The sequence below is a fragment of the Marmota marmota genome, unplaced genomic scaffold (assembly GCF_001458135.2).
Source record: "Marmota marmota marmota unplaced genomic scaffold, marMar, whole genome shotgun sequence".
Classification (NCBI taxonomy): domain Eukaryota; kingdom Metazoa; phylum Chordata; class Mammalia; order Rodentia; family Sciuridae; genus Marmota; species Marmota marmota.
Genome location: NW_026000026.1, coordinates 32,927,929 through 32,939,585, shown reverse-complemented (window position 1 = coordinate 32,939,585; position 11,657 = coordinate 32,927,929). Strand labels below are relative to the sequence as shown.

The following is an 11,657-nucleotide window of genomic DNA, read 5'->3' as shown; positions in this document are numbered from 1 at the left end:
TTTTTTTTTTTTTTTTTTTCTTCCTGAGACAGTGGATATAATTCTGTCTAATTCCAACTTGCTTAATGTGAGCAATGTTTTTTTTTCGGGGGGTGGGAAGGTAACATGTCATCTCACATCTCACATGTTTCCTAAGCTTCTGTAACTATTATTCTGTGTAACAATGCAGGTGGTTTATCTAAATTGGTCCTGGAAAATCCTATACAGATCAGGAGAAAGGCTTTGCTTCCAAGAAAAGACAAGTATTACCCCAAGTAGATGACTGAAATACAGTGTACTATCCACTGAGAATACACAGCCATTACTGGGTGGCAAGAATAGGGATCACCTTGTGTTAATTCAGCTTTCAAACATCAGCTGGCAATTGAAGCTCTTCCACAATCAGTTTCCTTCCTTGTCTTCTTCCAAAGTCCCTGAAGATGGGTGTAAACTTTGCTCCCACACGTGTGCATCCAAAGATATAGTAATACCAGAATCAATTCAGCTTGTGATATAGCATCTGTTTTCTTGCACCTCTAAAGACCTCCCATTTAATCTACTGTGGACTTAGAAATAAAAGTTTCTTCCAACAGCCCTGTGAATTAAACAGAGAAAACATTTAGGTAAAAATAAGTTTAGAGAAGTCTTCCTATATAAGAGGTACAAGTAAACACATATTCCCTGTCTTGCATCTCTCATATTCTATGATTATGTGATAGATTTTGCACAATAAGGACTCCAGTTCTCTACTCCATTCTATACTGGATTTGGCCTAGTCATTTGTTTTGCATTATAAGACATGGTGGAAGTGATGTTGGAAACTCATACCCTCTACTTTAAAAAAAAAATTCTGCTGTATCCGTGTCTAGTCTATTCTTTAATACATGGATACAAATCTGCCTGCCAGTGACCCCAAAATGCCTGCAGAGCCCAGCAGAAGCCTAGCTCTGAGTAGCAGAACTGCCCAGGTGACCTGTAGATTTGCAGGATTGTTATTAGTCAGCAATAGATAACTGATAATGTGTCAATGTGACTTTTATCATTAAAAAAACACAAAAACAATAACTGCAAAAACTTGGTCATAGGGGCTTGGAAAGAAGGCATTTATTTATCTTTTACGCTAGGAAGGATAAAATTAGTTATAGGGCTGAGGTAGTGCTAAAAATGACCCACTTATCACATCTTTCACAGCTTAGTGTGCTGGCTTTCCTTCTCTCATTGGTTACTACATGGCTGCAAAATGACTTGTTCATTGTTCATTTTCAAAACTATAATGGTGTTCAAGGTGGGTTGAAAAAGAAAGCAGAAAAAGAATGTGTCAGTTGTTTTTTTTTAACAACACCAGAGATGTAAAATCTTTTGTTGAATTCCCATTTCAATGAATTTCTGCTTATGTGTTGTTGGATGAACCAGGATACATGGTTACACCTTGGCTGACAAGGAATAAAGGAATAAACAGACAAGGTTATTACTGCTTCAAGGAATAAACAGACAAGTGCTTATTGGTAGGGTATGCCTCTTCTCTGAGAGAGCTTTACAGAGGCAATGAGAAAGAGCTGCTCACGTAAACTGGACAGGAAGAGCATTATGCTAGGGGAGCTGCAAATACTAAGGGGCATAGTGAGGAAGGAACACACCTATTTCAGAGACTCAAAATCCATGATGTAACCCATAAAAGGTCAGATATTTTCTATGAATAACAGAGCCACATATGGAGTGAGCAAGACTCAAAAACAGATCCAGATCTGATCAGAGGAAATTCTTATGATTCAGTTTCTTGCCCATCCCATTTTTGGTAGTTATTACATTGAAATATGGTTGTCTGTTTCTTAAAGGGAAGGTCTGAAGAATATATTGTGATTAGTTAATGAACTTGCACACATTAACTTTTAACTTCACATTTCCCTAAAAATACTTCTAAAAGCATCAATCAGTTACTAAAAAAATTTAAAAAAAACACCTCTGATTCACCCTGTCTATGAATATGAGGTTTCCCACATCTGTTAAGTTGTAGAAGTCTGTTCATTGTACATCAATAAATCCTCACATTCCTTCTGTTCTATCTTCAGGCTAAGCCCCAAACACCTCTCAAAGATCTAGTGTAATAATCTAAATATCTGTTTCCTTGGGGCTTCTCAAATCCATCCTGCATCTGAATTCTGCACAGCTCTTTCTAAAGCACAATGCATCCAGGCACCATGCAGCTCAAAACCATCTATATCCCCACTGCTTCCTTAAATACAGATGCCTAAAAGTCAAGCCAAAAAGTTTTATAACTTTACCTTAAGGGAAAACTCCTACATCCATGTGATGGCCCCAGTGTGCACTTCTTGTCCTTGTTCTCAGTCCAGTTTCTCATTTGTCCTGTCCTTTTTTTGCTCTTAAAACTCAACCAGTTGGATGATAAATGATCACTTTCTATACCTTTTTTCCTTCTTGTCTTTGTCTTTCTCTTCATCTATTGATCTAGTTTTCTTTTTCTTTTTCTTTTTTTTTTTAAATCTCACTGAGGGAGACAAAACTTATTTCTTATTGAAATAGGTTCTAGTAATGCAAAGCCCTTCTTTATAGTAGCAGTAGGAGTGACAATGTGGGATAAAAATGACAAATATCAGGATAATCAGAAAGTTTCAGTAAGAAGTAAGTCAGTATTTCATAAGAAAACAATGTGAAAGGAGGATCGGTTCCCCTTTGAGGGTGGTTGCAGGCTTGCTCTGAAATTCACAAGATTTGGACTAGCAGGCACAGTTAGTCAACCACAGATTCTCATATGTGAAAATAGGAATCTGCTTAAGTCTGGAACATTACGAGTATCCTAGGGGCTACCAGTTGTCAGAGCTCTGAGAGTTTCTCCCATAACACTTCTTGTTGTATGTGGTGCTTGTAATCTCTCTCTCTCTCTCTCTCTCTCTCTCTCTCTCTCTCTCAAGTTTTAAGTACCCGCTTTATTGAGATAAGTTCACACATAATACAACTTACTCATTTAAACATACAACTTACAGCTCAATGGTTTTGATTATATATTTCAGACATAGGTGCAACCATCACCAGAGTCAAATTTACAACATTCTCATCACCTCAGAAATTAACCCCATACCCTTGAGATATTATTTAGATGTCACCACCCCCACACAGCCCCTGCACTACCAAGTCTTATTCGCTATTCCCCTATCCTGGTCAGGTACTTGCATCTTAATAACTGTCGCCAATTTCCTTAGCAATATTATGGATCACAGAAGCCAACTATCAATTACCATTGTACAAAAAATAAAATATATTCTTTTTTGTAAACAGAGGATTCACATATATACCTAAGTAATGTCTATCTCCTCACTTGGGTGAAAGAACCTAGATAAACTTGCATTGGATCCCAATGGCAGGCTGTCTCTGCAGAGGAGGTTCACTCTCTACCTGCAAATCCCCTAAAGACATTTGCAACTGTTGCTGAAGGATGAGTTTAGAACATGACCAAGAGGAAACAGAATCATACTTTATATTGGAGGTCATGCTAGATTAGAAAATTAAGCTCAAATATGTGTATAATGGTTTCCTTATAAGAGAATGCTAAAACAAAATAAGTTGCTGTTTGTTATCTGATAAGGAATCCCTGCTTTTTCTACTTCTGAGATGTTTCCTGTTTCTTATTTATTTAATTTCATGAAAGGGAAAGGTCTCAGTACAGCCAGAAAACAGACACATAGAAAAGGGAATTTACCAAAAGTAACAGATGTTTTTCTAATTTTGGAAAGGTGTAAGGTTGAAACATGTCTTTCAAAGCTAGAGATATGCACAGATTACCACCCTGTATGGGTTATGGGCACTTGGGGATTTCTTGTCAATTTAATATTTTTTTGAAGTTTAATATCTCAGCAGTGAAAGGAAACAGAAGCAGTGAATTCTGACCCTGAGTTCTTTCCTGACCCCTTCTTACCTAGGCACAATAGTGTGAGTTCAGGACTGAGTTAAGGTCTTAACTCCCAGCTTCCTGTCTTTTGTTAGTTTTAATCTGACACTTAAATATACTTCAATGTGGACTTTTGTGAGAGAATGACTTTGATTTTTTTTCCCATTCATATGGAATGCCAGTTAAGAAAGGGAGAAAAATAGGATAAAGTTCTAATCACATATGTGTTTTAAGAAGTGATATGCTTAAAAAAAAAAAAAAACTTGTGTGCAAATGGGTGACCTTGCAATGTCCTTCTCTTAAAGGGAATCTGAACTTCAATCTTAGGGAGCGTGTGTACTCCCAGTTCTCTGAAATTCCATGTTTCCATGAGAAACTCACACTTGTACAGGTAATGAATCACATGGCTCCAGGGACCATGTGAATAGATGCTGAATCCATGGTTACTGGCTTTGGGAAAGTGAGATTTGTTGAGCAGCCCTACTAAATGCAAAGGTCTTGGCTGGGCCTGAGTCTGTATGGGGGGAAGAAAGGGTTCAATGGAATATTTCATCAACTTAGCAAACCTCTCCCTTCAGCTAGTTAACCCAGTTACCTGGTCAGTCATCTCCGTGGATCATCAGCTCACTATGAGTAATGGACCATTAAATTTGGAGTTTTGTTTTGTTTCATGTGGTCTGTTCAGCTGCTTTTATTTGGAAAGTTTCTTATTTCCCCTTGAATGAGTGGGACCAAGTCTGGCAAGGGGATGATACATAGGCTTTAGCTAGGAAGAATGATAGAAAAGCAAATAACAGGCAAGAATGAGTAACAGTGATTAAACGAGTTAAGTAACAGAGTTAACATTGTGCCTTTATGACTACATGTTTAATAGAGTGTGATACATACTTGTGATGTGGAAACCTATAAACTTGAAATCACTTATATGGAAAATATATTGACTACAATGTACAGGTTACATTTTAAAACATATGTGTATGTATATTATATATTATATATATATATATATATATTTTTTTTTTTTCACATATTTGAACTTGGCAACTACCTACTTCAGAAGACTCTATTGTATTTTTCTATTATGTTTTATGTTATGATATTAACATTTATATTAATTTGACTTCTGTATTAACATACAGTGGTCACATTAGGTTATTTAACAGAAAATACTTCCTGTCTTCTATTGGGACTCACTCAACCTATGCTATTTGATAGTTTATGCACAGACACAATAAGATGTTCTAGTGTTGAAGCATAATTTTCAAAAATAGTAAAATCATGACTCATGCAAATATAAAATGAGCACATGTAAATGATTTTATTCAAGAGAGAGAAGTGAAAAGATGTTAATAGTGGTTCAAAAGAGAATTCAACCTATAGAAATTTATATAATTCATTTGTGTTACTATGGACAGGAATCATCCTCAGTGCTGCTAATCCTTTGTAAATTAACAGCCATCCCTACAGAATTCTAAAATGGGAAGAAAGTAACTATTTTGTATTATTTTCAAGTTTTGGGTAAATTCTCCTGACAGTAGTTTGTCTTGCTTCATTCATTTATTCTAGTGACTTTGAGGGTCTATCGTGAACATGTATGAGAGAGTGTTACAGTCAGGTGAATGTTAGATGTTGCCTATTCTTTGGAGCTAAGTATTTAGATGGGGAAGAGGAAGGTACTTTGATGACTAAATTTCTTTTGATAAATATCAATAGGATTTTCATAAATCATTCTCTTATGGAAGGTTATGAGTCATTCTAGAAAATAAATTTTGCTGGGACCCTTCTTGCTGGTTGAGCCCACCAGCAACACAAAGGGAACAATGATTGGGAGTTGACAGGCAGGCTTGTATTCTGCTGAGATAAAGTCGAGTATGAAAAAACTCTAGGATATGAAAAAGCAAGGTGTTTTTATGGGAACTTGGAGTATCAGCATAATCCAGGGCACAGGGGAGAATTGTATTTGGGAGGTGAAGCCCCTGAAGTAGGGAATGCAGCCTAAACTATAAACCACATTATGCTAAAGGAGGTAGAGGACTACATTCTGAATTTTAAGCAGGGATGAGCTAATAACTTCCGTACTTAACTTTCTTTCGTACTTCACACCAGGAAACAATGTAAACTCTTTAACGAGAAAATTAGTTAAAATGCCATTAAAACAGATGGGGGGGGAGAGGATCATGCCCCCATGATATTTTAACACTTTAAGTGGCCAAATTATGACATTCAAAGTAAACACTTCTCCCTCCTTGGCTTCCCTTTTCTTTGTCCCTACTCTCTTCCTTTTCTCTTCTCTCCTTTATTTGTCCTTTATTTTCTTTCCTCCTCCCTCCTTTCTTTCTCTCTTCATGACCCCGTTTCCATGAAGTGCATTGGTCTAGGAAACACCTGTTGCATGTGTAAAACACTGTGATCCCTTGTGTAGCATCAGAGTGATCCTGGGTGGTGTTCTGATTTTCCAGACGGTCCTGGACAAACAGTGGTGCATTCCTATTCTCTGATTCTTATTTTAAAATCAGTTACTAAAGCACCATGACATCATCTGAAGCAAGGTAAAATACAACTGCACAGTTTACGGCTTTATAATTATGAGACACCCGTCTAGTTTTCCTCCTCCTTCTCTGGACTGGAAATCCTTTGCTTCCATTGACAAGGCATTTACAGATCACCTCCCAGGATGGGATAATTCCACAGATGGCTAATTTGGCCCATTTGTCTTGTTTTGTGCTAATTTCTTTCCAAGGGGATGATTTTTTTTTTGACTGTATCAGTTTTTTTCTTTCTAGGTAGTAGAGGTGGGGGAGAAGTAGAAGAAAGAACTGGGATACTGTTTTTAGGTAACTCTCACTTGTCTTAATTTTCACAGTTCCATTCAAACACCCAACTTGTTCAGTTAGGGTTATTTAACCTAAGGGCCTGGATAATCCAATTTAGAAAAATTCGCCTTAATATGTGAAATTATTAATAACTAAGTCATCTAAGTTTGATGTTCTTTTCATAATGGGATATTGTTAACCAGAATGATTCCCAAATTGAAAAAAAAAAGTAGAAGTATTATTGTCAATAGCATAGGCAACTTAACAGAAATATGTTTGATCACTTCCAATCTACTACACCAAAATAATAAAATCATTATTCACTTTATGATGAGAGTAATTCTCAGCTAGTCAAAGATAATGAACTCTTGGTACCTATGAAATCGTTGACCATATCATAACTGGTCTAGACTCAGTTGCATGATCCTGAAATAAGGGGTCCAGACTAGTGTAGGAATAAGGGTGAGCCATGAGAAAAAAAAACCTACTTTAAACCTAGCTGGAAAAGTATGCAATTGATAGATATTCATGGTGCCAAAATGCACATCCCAAATTAAACCAAACATAACAACACAACGTTCAATGGTACAGAATATTACAAGGTAATAAAGAAAGTTCCCTACGTAGCTTCAGGACCCGTAGGGCCCTTTACTCCTCGGAGGTAATTAAGATTAATTTCTTGTATATCTTTCCGAAAGAAAATGTTCTTAGGACATCGTGCTAGTTAAGGTTCTCTTGGTTTCAGGCCACAAAAATAAACTCCGGCTGACTTAAGCCACAAAAAAGAGCTTACTGGAAAGACGTTGGGGCATTTTGCGGAACTGAAGCAGGATTAAACCCCATAGTCTTTGGAAAGGGGAAGCTAAATGAAAGCTATGAGACATCTCAGCGCCATGTGTCAGATGATGCCATTAATGTGACTTGGCTACAAAGATTCCTAGCCTCAGATATTTCTGAGTTAATTCCAGATATCATCGCCCTAACTAATGTGGATCAGTGGGTTGTAGTCTGGCTGGATGGGGGGGGTGGAGGACTAAAGAGATGGGCCAATTTCATAGGGTAGATGGTGGGGTAATTCTCTAGCCAAGATAAATGGTTACTTTTAGGACAACAATCTCTTTTATTGTGCACAAGTATGTCTTTTTATTCATATATCAAAAACAAAACAAAACAACAAAACAAACAAAAGCAAAAACAAACTAAACCACAACATTTATATGATTTTGAGTCAAACACCTTTCACATTTTAATTATGTCTTAAGTCAAGGACACACTTTATAAGTGATGATATCTTAGTATTATCTATAGATTCAGACATGCACCTTCTTTCTTTTTCTCTGGCTTATAAGTAGTGAAACTCTCCAGTGACTTCTGCATAGGTGGGAATAACAGTATTGGTTCATCAGTCAAATGTCACTTGTGGGCCTATTAGAATTATATACCTGGCATCACTTTTGTTTTTTCTTTCTTCCTTTTTTTTTAACCTGGCAACATTTTTAGGAATCTCTAAACTAAAACTGATGCCTGAAATTACCTTTATAGAAAAGCATCTTAGCCATTGTAATTAAATTAAATGCCCTACAAACACCTCAGTGTTTACTTTAAAAGCAATACACGATACTAGGGGCTGATGGTTAGAATAAAAGGAAGGTATTCTAACTATCATAAGTACAAATTAACATCACGATTTTTAATGTCATGTCTTCAGAACTGTGAGAGAAACAGGTCTATTTTACCACTATATTTGAGGTACTTTCTTGCACTTCCTAGTAACTAATGTAGGCTGGGGAGGTTGCTTGCCATTTTATTTTTATGTTTGTAAAGATTATTTTTTAATGGATTTTTAAATTGACAGATAAATTGGGTGTTTTGACCCTGTGCAGCATGATTTTTTTGAAATACATACACATTATGAATATGTAGTGGTTAAAGTTACCTAATTAACAAATGATAACCTCACATAGTTACCAATTTTTTCAGGAAGATGACAGAGTGGTTTCATGATACAGGATAGTGTTGTATCCAGGTAAATGAATTGTAAGTTGATAAAATCTTATATAAAATGGAGGTAATACTAACTTATAGAACATGATAGCTAGCCTAGCCAACTTTAAATGTGCTGAGAATAGTTATATCAGTCAACATTTGGGCAAAATTTCCTAATACAAGCCTGCTTTATAATAAAGTGTTGAATATTTTGTGTTATTTCATGTAAGTTATTGAATACTATACATCTAAGTACAGTTTCTACTGAATTTGTATCACTTGTGCTCCATCATGAAGTTGAGAAATTGCAAGGTGAATCATTGAAAACTGAGGGCCATCTGTATATTGTCATTAACTAGAGTTACCTTGCTGTATAATAGATCTCTAGAAATTTATTCTTCCTACCTATAATTATCTATCCTTTGATCAATGTGTCTCTATCCCTCTCATGGCATTGAGAGTTATATGGAGGTTTGATTTTTAAATTTTTGAGGATCCTACACATTGGTTTCCATAATGGCTGTACTATTTTATGTTCCCACCAACAGTGGATAGAGGTTCCCTTTGTTCCACCTCCCTGCCTACATTTGTTCTCCTTGTATTTTTTAAGCAATAGCCATTAAATCTGGGGGAAGATGGCATCCTGTTGTGGTTTTGATTTGCAGTTCCCTTGGATTATTGGTGATATTGAGCATTTTTCATATGCCTATTGGTCATTTGTATGTCATCTTTTGAGAAATATTTATTCAGGACTATTTTTAAACTTTTTGTTTTATTATATGGCCTTAGTGTGTGGTCATTTTAATTCCTTATGAATTTGGGATATCAACCACAAAGCATAATAAGGTATGTTGGATTTTTTTTTTTTCATCTGTGTTTTGTGGCAAGAGGCTGTGGACTTTAAGCAATTGAATTCACCAAATACAGATTGAGTAACAATTGAGTATTCAATTGCTTCTACTGGCAGGACTACTGGCTAAGATGGAGTCAAGACAATTTATATTTATCTGCTTCTCTGAGACAACAAAAATAATAAGACAAAATACATGGGCAAAAGGGTTTTTAAAGACATTAATTGTCAGGTTACACAGGGCAATGATACCCAAGATATGGAAAACAAGTGTGGAGAACCCAATAGGTGCCCCACATTACTTAGTACCTTGGAGAATGTTCAAGCTGCAATTCAGGGAGGGAGAGCTCAGGCAGAGCTTAAGGGACATGCTGAGTAGAAGAGACAGGTGTGAAAAGGGTTGCGTACTGGGGAAGAGAAGAATATGACTATTATGATTATTCACATTGATGAATACAGAACTAGTGCATTAATTTTTCACTGAATTCCTTTGCAGTATATCATATCTTACAGTAATTCATTAAAGTTTAGCTTTTCTATCCGGGAAAGCCTTTGAAATACACTATGTGTTTTTCTTTCATTTTTACTTAAGAGTACATTCAAGCCATTTTGTAGTATATAAGAACCATTCCTTTGTTAGAGAATGTAGATCAATGATGCTATTATTAAAGTAGCTACAGATAAGTGTCTTTGATACATTAAAAGCTCAGAAACAATAAAAAATGCAGAGAAGTGAGATAAGCTGAAAAGAGATTTTCAGTGGAGAAAAACCTTCCCTTTCACAGAGCACTTAATGCCAAGGACATTAATAGAGGTGTCAAAAGATTGCCTATGTGCAATATATGTGAGAAATAAGAAAAAAAAATGAGATCCTGGGGCTCATTCATGTGACTTCAATAAAGTATGCAGATTGTTAGGTAAAAAAGAGGGACGACATGTGTGTCCAGTCTCTTACATATGTCTTAGGATGCATAGGACTCTAGACCTTCAGTTCTGCCACTTGAGGAGGGTTTGGCCAGTTCTTCTGGTATTTGAACGAAGAACTAGAATATGACTTCAGAAGGACAGGACCTCTGAGGTGAGAGAGAAAAGACAATCAATTATCATAAGGAAGTGATAAAGAGTAAGAATGAGGAGAAAATATTTGAAAGGCAGAAGCCCGAGAAGCAAATATTCTTTGGTTATTCTCAAGAAAGTGCCTGGGGATTGGCTTCCATGCTTGTCAGTGGATGACAGCAGGAGAGGAATTTTTAAACTATTACTGGAGATTCTCTGTCTTCTTCAAAGAGTTAAAAAATGCAAATAAAGAATTTGTTCATGGGTACTTATTTTTTGCATGAAGGATATTCATTTGGTTGCAACACTTCTCTAAGGATGAACTCAGAAATGTCCATACGATAGTATGTCCTCCATGGAATATAGTATATCATGTGATGGGACTTTCGAAACATTTCATTCTGCTTCAGGTGAGAGAGATTTATGAGGAAAACATAGATGTTCAGGGGATTTTTCTCTATATCTTTCTACTGTAAGTCACATTTCATCAAGTTGGACTTTCCCTCATGTTTTGAATTAATAAATTCTTCTTCCAGTTCTCTCTTTCCCTACCAGAATTTGTGAAGATATTTGCTGGATGACTGCTTCAACCTCTTTGTATTCCTAAGTCCAAACTGTCAAATTAGAACTGCAATACTTGAACATCAAGTCACAAGTTCTTTAGATTGGATGAGCTACTCTACTATCATTCTGTCTTCAGGAAGGTTGTTGTATGAACATTCAGAATGGACACTTGGAGCAAGAGTGGAGGGCACATGGCCATCTGAACCCATTAGAAAGAGAGAAATGGGCTTAACCTGATGGTTATGAGTGCTCTTTCTTCTCCTCCATGGAAATTTGGTTTTAAAGTCATTTCATACTAAGTATAGAGACTATTTTCTAAGGGCCCTTACACATACAGGTGGGGCAGTATTAACATGCTATTTATATTAATAATTCAATGTTATCTCTCATAACTAATATGCTGCAAATATTAAGCTGGGGAGCAGCTGTGTAGCTGTTCATATCTGAAATAAACAAAGAGCTAGTGTCTGTGAAAAGAAAGAGCTCAATTCATAACAAAACTGCC

At 36.2% G+C, this 11,657-nt stretch overlaps 1 long non-coding RNA gene across 2 annotated transcripts in view; it reads left to right on the top strand.

Annotated features, from left to right (window-relative positions):
• Positions 1–11,657, top strand: part of LOC107139941 — a 34,005-nt gene that overhangs the window by 8,411 nt on the left and 13,937 nt on the right. The gene's annotated exons all lie outside the window — the stretch shown is intronic.